Source organism: Martes martes, assembly GCF_963455335.1.
Source record: "Martes martes genome assembly, chromosome: 17".
Classification (NCBI taxonomy): domain Eukaryota; kingdom Metazoa; phylum Chordata; class Mammalia; order Carnivora; family Mustelidae; genus Martes; species Martes martes.
Window position 1 is genome coordinate 14,204,546 of NC_137905.1, and position 12,301 is coordinate 14,216,846.

At 41.0% G+C, this 12,301-nt stretch overlaps 1 protein-coding gene across 1 annotated transcript in view; it reads right to left on the reverse strand.

Annotated features, from left to right (window-relative positions):
- The window catches only part of PHLPP2 (PH domain and leucine rich repeat protein phosphatase 2), a gene marked incomplete at its 5' end in the record, with an annotated part of 74,496 nt that overhangs the window by 39,442 nt on the left and 22,753 nt on the right, over window positions 1–12,301 (reverse strand). The gene's annotated exons all lie outside the window — the stretch shown is intronic.

Here is a 12,301-nt window from a genome sequence, read left to right on the forward strand (position 1 = left end):
TGGCCGATACTTCAATCAACTATCCCAATCCTGGTGGCAGAAGCTCATATGTGCATACAAAAGTTTCTTTCTTTTTGTACCTTCCCTCCCCATTAGAAATCTTTCTAAGGCTGAGACAAAGTGAATAAAACAGCACATTATGACAGAAGACAGGTTCTTGATTAAAATACGCTAAAACCAGGGGCACCTGGGTGGCAAAATCGTTAAGCGTCTGCCTTCGACTAGGGTCATGATCCCGGGGTGCTGGGATCGAGCCCCACATCAGGCTCTCTGCTCAGCAGGAGGCCTGCTTCTCCCTCTCTCACTCCCTCTGCTTCTGTTCCCTCTCTCTCACTGTCTCTCTCTGACAAATAAATAAATAATATCTTTAAAAAAAAAAAAAAAACAAAGGGGATTTCCCATTTTAAAAACACGCTAAAACCAGACTACACAAAAATGAACAGGAACACCACTAGTATGAGGTGCTGCAAAGAGCAATCAGCCGGGAAAAGACTGCATTATACTGGATATTACCACAGGATTGATTATGGAACCTGGCCATCCTGTCGCCCTTTTAACTATGTGTTTCCCATAGATGATCTGAGGAAATGGGTTAGATCACTTCGAAGCTTTAAAACTTTCTATTTGACACTAGCTCTGGGGGAGACCCATTTCTCCTCCTATTTGAGGCCAATCCTTGGATCTATATTCCAAACTCCACCTTTCTCGGGGAGTTTGGTTCTTTTCTCTTCTCACTCTTCAGCTCCACTCTCCTTACTGTTCCTGTCAAAGCTACAAGAACATTCCCATATTCTCCCGTGCCCTCTCGGTCTCAACTGTGGAATTTCTTTAGTTCAGTGACTCTCCCGATTTGTGAGTGTCCAAGACTTACTATGTAAGGCCAGTTTAAAATGTGGGACGCTGACACCCACCCATGGAGAGTCTAACCCACAGGGCTTGGGATGGAACACAGGGAAATGCATTTATTTTAAAAGATTTTATTTATTTATTTGACGGACAGAGATCACAAGTAGGCAGAGAGGCAGGCAGAGAGGGGGAAGCAGGTTCCCTGCTGAGCAGAGAGGCCAATGCGGGACTCGATCCCAGGACCCTGAGATCATGACCTGAGCTGAAAGCAGAGGCTTTAACACACTGAGCCACCCAGCCACCCCCAGGGAAATGGTTTGTTTTTTTTTTTTTAAGATTTTATTTATTTATTTGACAGAGAGAGAGAGAGAACACAAGTAGGCAGAGAGGCAGGCAGAGGGAGAGGGAGAAGCAGGCTCCCTGCTGAGCAGGGAGCCCAACATGGGGCTCGATCCCAGGACCCCGGGATGATGACCTGAGCCGAAGGCAGATGCTTTAACCCACTGAGCCACCCAAGCACCCTGGGAAATGTATTTTTAACAACTATTCCAGGTAGTTTAAGTGTAGTTGGCCCACAAACTGTATTTTGAAAAATTGTAAGTTTACCCTTTGAGACTCTTTTGTTCTCATTTGTGCCTCTATATGAGCTATCTCTGCTACCTCACCTCCTATTTACTCAATTTTCTTCAGTCTGGCTTCCAGCCTCCAAACTGCCCTATTCATATGATGATAATGGCCCTCAGAATTCTATCTCCTGCCCCAATCTTCCCTTGGTTCTAATCTCATATCTAACTGTCTGCTAGACATGTCCAAAAGATGTCCCCAACCACCTCAATTTCCAGTATCAGACTAGAAAGAAAACTATCTTTATTTGCAAACTACAAGATCTTGTATATAGAAAATCCTAAGTGAGCCACAAAAGAGATAATTACAACCAATAAATGAGTTCAGCAAAGCTACAGGATACAAAATTTTTTTATATATATTTAGGATTTATTTATTTTGGGGGCACTTGGGTGACTCAGTCAGTTAAGTGTCTGCCTTCAGTTTAGGTCATGATCCCAAGCTTCTGGGATCAAGGCCCGCATCAGGCTTCCTGCTCAGCACGGGGTCCTCTTCTCCCTCTGCCTCTGCCTTCCCCCTCATGCTCCATCTCTGTCTCTCTTTCAAATAAATAAAATCTTTTTTTTAAGATTTTATTTATTTATTTGACAGAGATAACAGGTAGGCAGAGAGGCAGGCAGAGAGAGAAGGGGAAGCAGGTTCCCCACTGGGCAGAGAGCCAGACTTGGGGCTCGATCCCAGGACCCTGAGACCATGACCTGAGCTGAAGGCAGAGGCTTAAGCCACTGAGCCACTCAGCGCCCCACAAATAAATAAATTCCTTAAAAAAAAAAAAGATTTACTTTTATTTGAGAGAAAGAGAGAAAGAAAACACACAAGAGGGGGAGGTAAAGGGCAGAGGGAGTAAAGTCCTCAAGCAGATTCCCTGCTGAGCAGAAAGGCCAGTGCAGAGATTCATCCCCAGACACTGAGATCATGACCTGAGCAGAAATCAGTAGTCAGACACTTAACCAACTGAGCCACCCAGGCACCCCAGATACAAAAATTTTTTAAAAATCAACTGTACTTCCATGCACAAGGAATAAATAATTCAAAATAAAATTAAGAAACTTACTACATCCAAGATAACATCAAAAAGAATAAAAATTAAAATAGTACAGTGAAAACTACAAAACATAGTTGAAAGAAGTTGCAGACCTGGGGCACCTGGGTGGCTCAGTGGGTTAAGCCTCTGCCTTCGGCTAAGGTCATGATCTCAGGGTCCTGGGATCAAGCCCCGCATCGGGCTCTCTGCTCAGCGGGGAGCCTCCTTCCCCCTCTCTCTCTGCCTGCCTCTCTGCCTACTTGTGATCTCTCCGTCAAATAAATAAATAAAATCTTTAAAAAAAAAAAAAAAAAAGAAGTTGCAGACCTAAGTAAATGGACAACATTCAGGGTTCATGGGTTAGAAGATATAATATCGTTAAGATGAAAAAACTCCCAAAACTGATCTACAACAATGTAATCCCTATCAAAATTCCAGCTGCCTTCATGGCAGAAACTGACACATTAATCCTAAAATTCATATAGAGAAGTACGGTAGACTCAGAATAGACAAAACAATTTTAAAAAGAACAAAATTGGAGAACTCGCATTCCCTAATTTCAAAACTCAACTATGGAGTATGGAATATGGAGTTGGCATATATAGTACAGTACTTAGGGCATCTGGCTGGCTCAGTTGGTATAGTATCTGATTCTTGATCTTGGGGTCATGAGTTCGAGCCCCACACTGGGTATAGATATTACTTAAAAAAAAAAAAAAAGCACAGCACTGACGTAAGAACAGACATAGAACAATGGAACAGAGTTCATAAATAAACCTCTACATTTATGGACATTTGATTTCTGAGCAGGGTGTCAAGATAACTCCATGGGGAAAGAAGAGTCTTGTCAACAAATGGTGCTGAACAATTAGAAAGCCACAGGCAAAAGAATAAAGTCAGATCCCTAACCTCATATCATATACGAAAATTAATTCAAAATGGATTACAGGCCTAAATGTAAGACCTAAAACTATAAAACTCCTAGAAGAAAACAGTGGAATAGATCTTGTGGTCTTAAGTCAGGCAAAGGTTTCTTAGGCATCAACACAAAAAATAAAAGTGACATGGGATGCCAGTGCGTGAAACATCTGCCTTTGGCTCAAGTCATGACCCCCGGGGCCTTGGGATCGAGTCCGGAGTTGGGCTCCCTGCGCAGTGGGGAGTCTGCTTCTCCCTCTGCTCACAGCCCCATCCCGTGCTCGTGTTCTCTCTCTCACACTCTCACTCTCTCAAATAAATAAAAACCTTTAAAAAATAAAGTGACAAAAAAGAAAATATAGAAAAATGGACTTCATCAAAAGTAAAAAACTGTCATGTTTCAACAGACACCATCAAGAAAGTAAAAAGATGACTCACCAGCTAGGAGAGAATAGTTGCAAATCATGAACATATTAACAGACTTGTATCCAGAATAAAGAACTGCTACAATTCAGCAATAAAGACAAATAGCACAATTTAAAAATGGGCAAAGAATCCGAATAGATATTACTTCACAGGAGATATATAAAAGGCCAGCAAGCACATGAAAAGATGCTCCATTTCATTGTGACCAGAGAGATGCAAATCAAAACCACAATGAGACAGCAGTTCACATCCACTAGGATGACTATAATCGGCAAAGACAAACACTAGAAAGCGCTGGCAAAGATGTAAACCAACGCCGCTGGAGGGATCACGAAATGAGGCAGCCACTGCGGAAAGCAGTCTGGTAGTTCCTCAAAAGTTTAAGCAGAGACCCACCATACACTCCAGTAATTCCGCTCTTACATCCATACCCAAAAGAACTGAAAACGCATGTCCACACAAGAACTCATACACACATGCTTGTTCAGAGTAGCATCATTCGTAAGAGCCAAAAGGTAGAAACAATCAAAACGCCCAGCAGCTGAGCAATGCATAAACCAAAGGTGGCACTGTCTGTCTACACAATGGAACACTGTTCGGCCATAAAAAGAAATGAAGTACGGATACCTACAATGACATGGATGAGCTCTGAAAACACTAGGCTGAGTATAGGAAGCCAGCCACCGAAGGCCAAGAATGTATGATTCCACTTACATGAACTGTTCAGAACAGGAAAATCCATAAGGACAGAATGGAGATCTGTGGTTGCCAGGTGCTGTGGGAGTGAGGAATGGAGAATGATGCTAATGGATACGGGGTCCTGTTTTACGGTGATGAACACATTCTAAAATTAGACTGTGGTTATGGCTGGATACCTCTCCGAATATACTAGAAGGCACTGAATTGTATACTTTTAGAGGGTGAATGTTATGGGATGTGAATTATATCTCAATAAAACTGCTATTTTTTTTTTTAATCTCACTATTCTCCCCAAACATGCCAATGGCTTCTATATCCCCCACCCTGGTTAACAGTATCACCTACTACAAAGTTGGCTAAATTATGTAAAAATAGGTCTTCATGATAGTTATGTTTTCAAACTGCCTAATAGTCTTTTTAAAAGTTTACATGAAAAAGATGTTATATCAATTGATATATAATTATGAGTCTGTTCTTACCTGGCCTTATTCCTTTATATTTTACTACAGATAAATCTATCCACCACCACTCTCATTGTGTTTTGGATAAGTCATTTACATACAAAATAATATGCTGTTTTATTAATTTTGGAGTATTTGCTAGACATTCAGTCTCTGATCTGAAAGTGATATAAAAAAAAGAAAAAAAATGAGGAGTGCCTGGGTGGATGAGTTGGTTGAGTGTCCTACTATTGATCTCAGCTTAAGCCTTGATCTCAGAGTTTTGAGTTCAAGGCCACACTGGGCTCTATGCTGGGCGTGGAGGCTACTTAAAAAACAAAAAACAAAAAAATGAGAATTAGAAAGTTCTAGTAAGTATTCAGAATGTGTAACAGTTCGAATTAAAAAATAGTTTTACAAAAAAAAAATAGTTTTACAATCTCAAAAGCCAAGGTTCTAAGTGGAAAATTACGGATAATTTTAACTTCCTTATATTTATACATCCAAATGTTCTGTAAAGAAAATGTAATGTTTTTATAATTTTAAAAAGTTGCTAAAAAAACAATCAAGGGCAACCCTGTAGCAATTAGTTCCTCTACTGTCCAGAATATAATCTCTAAATATCATTTTTCATTAAAATGAACCAGGAGTCCTTAGAAAAAGAGTTTATTCCTGGTCTGAGTCAGACAATGAAAAGATGAGCTTAGGACATCTTGTTGTGCCAGAACTTAATGGAAAATCCAGAATGCTATCATAAACTCCTGGGGTCACGCTGAAAGGACAGACGCCAATGTAAAGAGCTCCCACTAGCTGAAATGGGACAAAATGAGCAACAAAAAGAGTAATGGCTGTAACAAGTCAAAACAAATATATACAAGCCCATGAGCTCACAATGATAGACAAAAAGAATCATAGAAACTGTGAATATAAACTGAAAGACAAAACAATAGAGCTTCTAGAAAATAATAAAGGTAAATTTAGACTGTTCAATTGGACTATATTAAAATGAAGTAATCAAAAGACACCATTAAGGTTCTGGTTCTGAGTAAGATGGAGAAGGCGCACTCCACCCTGCCTCTCCCACTAAATGCACCTATAAGACCCAGACAGAATGCACGGAGGAGCTATACAAGGATGCCGAAAAGAAAACAGTAGCACGCAGATTAGGGAAGAAGAACACAGTCTGAAATACCACCCAAGCAGTGGCAAGTTTCTCATTGTTTCCTCCTGTGACATCTTCCAGCCCAGGACTCGAGAAAGCCCAAGATCAGAGGCAGGTGCTGGTGTGGACAGAGAGCTCTAGGAAACGCCTTCAGGTCCTGTCTTAAGGAGGAGAAAAGGGGTCTCCTAACACTCAGAGAGAGTGGGAGAAATTCCTCATCCTTTTCCCTCTTTTCATTTTCTTAAGTTCCGGCCTCCAACAGTGGGGACACAGGCACCTAAAACTCTGATGGGTGTGACTTCCTCTCTGGTTGGAAGATCTGCAATCCCATGGTGAAACCTGTTGAATTTTTGGTCTCCGTGTCCCACTGGGAGTCCTGCAGTGTGGATACCCTTGCAGGAAGTGTCCAACAGGGTAGGTTAAGTAAAACCCCAGGAAATAGCAAAAAGGAAGGAGATCTGGAAAATGACACCCCTAAAGTTGTCTATGAACTCCAGGGCTCACCCCTGACGTATACAAGTGTGAATGTGATCCCAAGCAGCAGGCCAAAAACTCTGACAACTGAACTAAGGGATAGAGCCAAAGGGAGAGAAGAAACAGCACAATGCTGAAAAATGGTTTGAAGAAATATAGGAGAACTCCTCTAGTGAGAAAGATTATAGTGAAACATGGATTCAAGAAGCTCAGTGAACCCCAAACAAACCCAATGAAATTCTAGCTCAGATACTATATAATCAAAGTGCTGAAAATTAAAGACAAAGTCTCAAGAGAAGCCGGAGAAAATGGAAGTACTATTTATATGGAACAACAGTTCAAATGACGGCATGAAGGGCATGCGGGAGGAGCTCTCTGTACTAGCCCTCCAACTGCTCTGAAAATCCAAAGTTAGCTCCAAAAAAAAAAGTTAAACCAAAAAATATTGGCAGATATGTAAGAAGGTGAAAATGAAATATTTACTTACATTCAAAGATCAAAATAGGAAACCTCACAACAAATTTCAAATTTGCAACAGGCTCTCATACCACACAAAAAACTTCTATTTGAAGTATTTCACTAGAAAACTTGGCAAAGCAGTGGTGGCTAAAGTAAGTCCACCATCTGGTTTCATGATCCCAAATAAATCTTACATCTTCAGGCCTTAGTTTCCTGAGTTTAAGACCAAGGAGTTGGATTAGGTGTTCTCATTTGATGGATCCCTCATCCTCCTCTAAACTCTCTCGCCAACAACTAAACAGCGGAGTATCTTAGAAGTTAAAAAGATGAAATTTAGAAGCAGACAGATGTATCTGCTTCCTGGCTCTGCTATTTGACTGGGGCATATGACAGTCTCTAGGGAGTAATCACATCTACCTAGAAGGTTTTAAGGGTTACGTGAGACAAGGTATACAGAGTGCTCAGCACTTGAGAAAGCACTTGGCACACAGCAAGGGTATAAAACCAAAGCTAGTTATTATAATGAAAATTCTGCCTGCGTTAAGCCTCCTTTCCCTACGTTTAAGAATTCTTTCCGGGTATCGTGACAATTTCCACAGTTTTAACATCCCCACCTACCCTACTCCCAGATCTGTATGTCCTAAGCTCTAGTTCCACATTGCCAACTGCCTGTCAGGCATCTCACCACCATTTAAAATGAAACATTCCCAAAACCAAGTCATCACCATCCCCATGAACCAGCTCCTTCTCACAACTCAAGTCCTGACATTCTCCTGAAGTAACCCCGGCTTAAAACCTCAGTGTCAGCTTCAATTCTTAGGTTCTCTTCCTCACTTCCCCTTTTCAGTCAGCCATCAACTCTCACCGATTATCCCTTCAAAAAGTCTCTCGTTTGAATAATTCCTTCCCATTCTCCACTCCAGACCCCTATTAATTCACATCTGAATTATGCTCCACACTGGTGCCAGATTCACCTTCTCTGGCTCACTTGGATCCTCTCACTTCCTGCTATCATCTGCCAAATGAAGACTAAACTCCTGATACTGCCCTCAACACCCAGAACAATCTGGAATCGAATTCTCTGTGATTCACAGGACATACACTGAGGTGTCTAATCTCCCATCCCAAGTCCTCCTTTTCCTTTCTGCTTAATGAAATTCTGTCAATTTTTAGAGAGCTACTTCTTCACAAAGGCTTCTCTGATTCCAGAGATCTCCCTGATTTTTCAGAGAAGAACAGTGATAAGGTACTTCCCTACCAGCTATCAAAATGTGTTATACAAGTATATTATTTAAAATAATTTTGGCATTAGCACGAGACAAATTGGTCATCTCTATCATGTCCAAAAATAGAGTCCAAAAATAGAACACTGCCTTTATAAGAACTTAATAATAATAAAGATGATATTTCAACTCAGTACGAAAAGGATGATGTATTCCATAAATGTTGTTAGGACAAAACGCTATCTACCTATAGAGAAAAAAGTAAAGTTAGATCCCTATCTTACACATATTTCAAAAATCTAGAGTACTGAAAATACAGAATGCCTTTATGACCTAGGTTAAGGAATATAAATGCATTAAAGGAAAAGACTCACCAAATCTGACTAAATAAAACTTCTGCACGAAAAAAAATTAAAAAAAAAAAAAACTTCTGCACATTTAAAAACAATAAACAGGGCACTATGGTGGCTCAGTGGGTTAAGCCTCTTCCTTCGGCTCAGGTCATGATCTCAGGGTCCTGGGATCGAGTCCCACACCAGGCTCCCTGCTCAGCGGGGAGTCTGCTTCTCCCTCTCCCACTACCCTCTCATGCTCTCTCTCTCTCTCAAGTAAATAAATAAAAAATCTTTAAAAAAAACCAAAACAACAACATTCCAGGGTGCCTGGCTTGCTCAGTTGGTTAAGTGTCCAACTCTTGGTTTCAGCTCAGTTCATGGGCTCATGGGTCCTGAGATGGAACCCAAGTCCGGCTCCACCCTCAGGAGGGGGTCTGCTTGAGATTCTCTCCCTCTGCCCTCTCCCCACTTGCATGACTGCTCTCTCTCTCTCTCTCAAATCTTTAAAAAAAAGGTAACAACAACAAAAAACTATTCTACCATCCTTATACAATTATGTTTATGATTATGCACATCTTAGTTATATTTCATATGCATATTTCACATTTGTAATCATTGTGTCCATATATTTTTCCTCTGTAAAAAATGTAGTTTTAGGGGTGCCTGGGTGGCTCAGTGGGTTAAAGCCTCTGCCTTCGGCTCAGGTCACGATCTCAGGGTCCTGGGATCAAGCCCTGCATTGGGCTCTCTGCTCAGCAGGGAGCCTGCTTCCTCCTCTCTCTCTCTGCCTGCCTCTCTGCCTGCTTGTGATCTCTGTCAAATAAATAAAAATAAAAAATCTTTAAAAAAAAAGTAGTTTTAATTTCACAAGTAAGGTGTGCATACAGTCTCATTATTTTTTTTTTAAGATTTTTATTTATTTATTTGACAGACAGAGATCGCAAGTAGGCAGAGAGACAGGCAGAGACAGAGAGGAGGAAGCAAGCTCACTGCGAGCAGAGAGCCCGATGCAGGGCTTGATCCCAGGACCCTGAGATCGTGACCTGAGCCGAAGGCAGAGGCTTTAACCCACTGAGCCACCCAGGCACCCCTACAGTCTCATTATTTATAGCATTTCAGTGTCTTACAATCACCTCCCAGGTCCATTCACTGCTATCAACATGGGGTATATCTGTTCAGAATTTTCTAACTTACATTCATACCTAATACGTATTTGTAGAAATATATTTTGTGTACGTAAGTGGTATTATTTGCTGTGGTCTTCATGCTTTTTCACTCAACCATATGTTTTGGAGATCTTTCCTTAGCTGTCTTCTATATGCAGTTCTCTAAGTTGCACAGTACTGAATATCATGTATTATAATTTATGTAACCATTTTGCTAGTGATAGACCTTTACAGTATTTCCAGTTTTGACTATTGCCAACAGCATTATAGTAAAATCACCTCCTTTGTGCCCCTGTGTTTCCTCAGAGTAGATTTGTAAACATGAAATTAATGGGTCATAGAATATTTGCATTTAAAATAATGCAGAACAAATGTATAGCCCATCAGTATATCAAAGTACACCTTTCCCACAATTTCACCTTTTAATATTATTAGCATTTGAAAGTTTTACTAATACGATAAATAAAATGATGGTGTCTTTGTTTTTATTTTCGTTTCCCTGAGTACTACTAGTATGGTTGAATGTTGTTTCGATTTTTATTGGATCTTTAGATTTCTTCTTCTTTGATAACCCATTGATATTTCTGTGTAAATTTTTGTCTTATTTTCATGTTGAACCAAAGGATATATGTATGTATTCTAAGTATACATACTTTGCATACAATATTTGTAAAAAAATGTTTTCTCGGCCTGTAACTTGTCCTTAAATTTTGTTTATTTTTATTTATTTATTTTTAAAAGATTTTATTTATTTATTTGACAGAGAGAGAGAGCACAAGTGGGGGAATGGCAGGCAGAGGCAGAGGCAGAGGAAGAGGGAGAAGCTGGCTCCCAGCTAAGCAGAGAGCCCAATGTGAGGCTTGATCCCAGGACCCCGGGATCATGACCTGAGCCAAAGGCAGACACTTAACTGACTGAGCCACCCAGGCGCCCTGGGACAAAGATTAACTTTAACAATAATACCTGATGTTGGCAAAGGTACAAAGAAACGAGCATTCTCAAATGCTATTGATGAAAACACATATCAGTATTGTCTGTGCAATTTAGGAATATTTTGATAAAATTAAAAATATATATATATATTTGTATTGACTCAAAAATCGTATTTGTAGGGTGCCTGCCTGGCTCAGTCCATTAAGTGTCTGCCTTCGGCTCAGGTCATGATCCCGGAGTCCCAGGATCGAGCCCCATATTGGGCTCCCTGCTCAGCAGGGAGCCTGCTTCTCTCTCTTCCTCTCCCCCGCTTGTGTTCCCTCTCTCACTGTGTCTCTCTCTGTCAAATAAACAAAATCTTAAAAAAAAAATCATATTTATAGCAATTACGTCCTTGTCCCTCCACCCTAGAGATCAGCCACTCTCCTGACTTTTATAATCATTTCCTTGCTTTCTTCATATTTTTGCCACTTATATATGCATCCTGGATCAGTTATAGCTGGTTAAACGTCTGCAACGAAAAGAACACAATGGCTCAAACACAAAAGAAATGTAATCCTCTTAGGGTAGACACTGCAGGTTTCCAGAGGTCAGCACTATCAAGAAACTCAGGCTGATGATAGCTCTGCCATTTCAACACATGACTTCTTTTTTTTTTTTTTTTTTTTTTTCAAAGATTCCATTTATTTATTTGACAGAGAGAGATCACAAGTAGGCAGAGAGGCAGGCAGAGAGGCAGGCAGAGAGGCAGGCAGAGAGAAGTGGAGGGAGAAGCAGGCTCCCTGCTGAGCAGAGAGCCCGATGCGGGACTCGATCCCAGGACCCTGAGATCATGACCTGAGCCGAAGGAAGAGGCTTAACCCACTGAGCCACCCAGGCGCCCCAACACATGACTTCTAATACTGCTTTGATGAATGCCATCCTAGCCCATGGAAGAAAACAAGGGCACTAACCAGATACAGAGGGACACCTGGGTGGCTCAGTCAGTTAAGTGTCTGCCTTCGGCTCAAGTCATGATCCCAGGATCCTGGGATTGAACCCTACCATTGGGCTCCCACTCAGCAGGGAACCTGCTTCTCCCTCTGCCTGCTCTTGCTCTCTCTCTCTCTCTCTGACAAATAAATAAATAAAATCTTCAAAAAAAAAAAAAAAAGAAGGAACCAGGTACAGAAGCGGCACAACAATTCCACTCCATACCACGGAAGAAAACTGTGTCACATGTGTGCAAACCTAACTGCAAAAAAGGCTGGGAAGTGACATGTAGCTGGGCAGTCATGTGCCAACTGTAACTCTATTATTATGGAAGGAAAGAACAGATTTTGATGGACAGATAGTAATACTGCCACACATCTGTAAACAATATGGCTGAATTTTGTCTGGTTTTGAACTTTAAATGAATGGAAACATACTATGTGATTCTTCTGTATCTGGCTTCATTTTTTTGTGCTTATGCTCTTTGGAAAAAACTGTCTTGGGGTGCCTGGGTGGCAGTGGGTTAAGCCTCTGCCTTCGGCTCAGGTCATGATCTCAGGGTCCTGGGATCAAGCCCCACACTGGGCTCTCTGCTTAGCC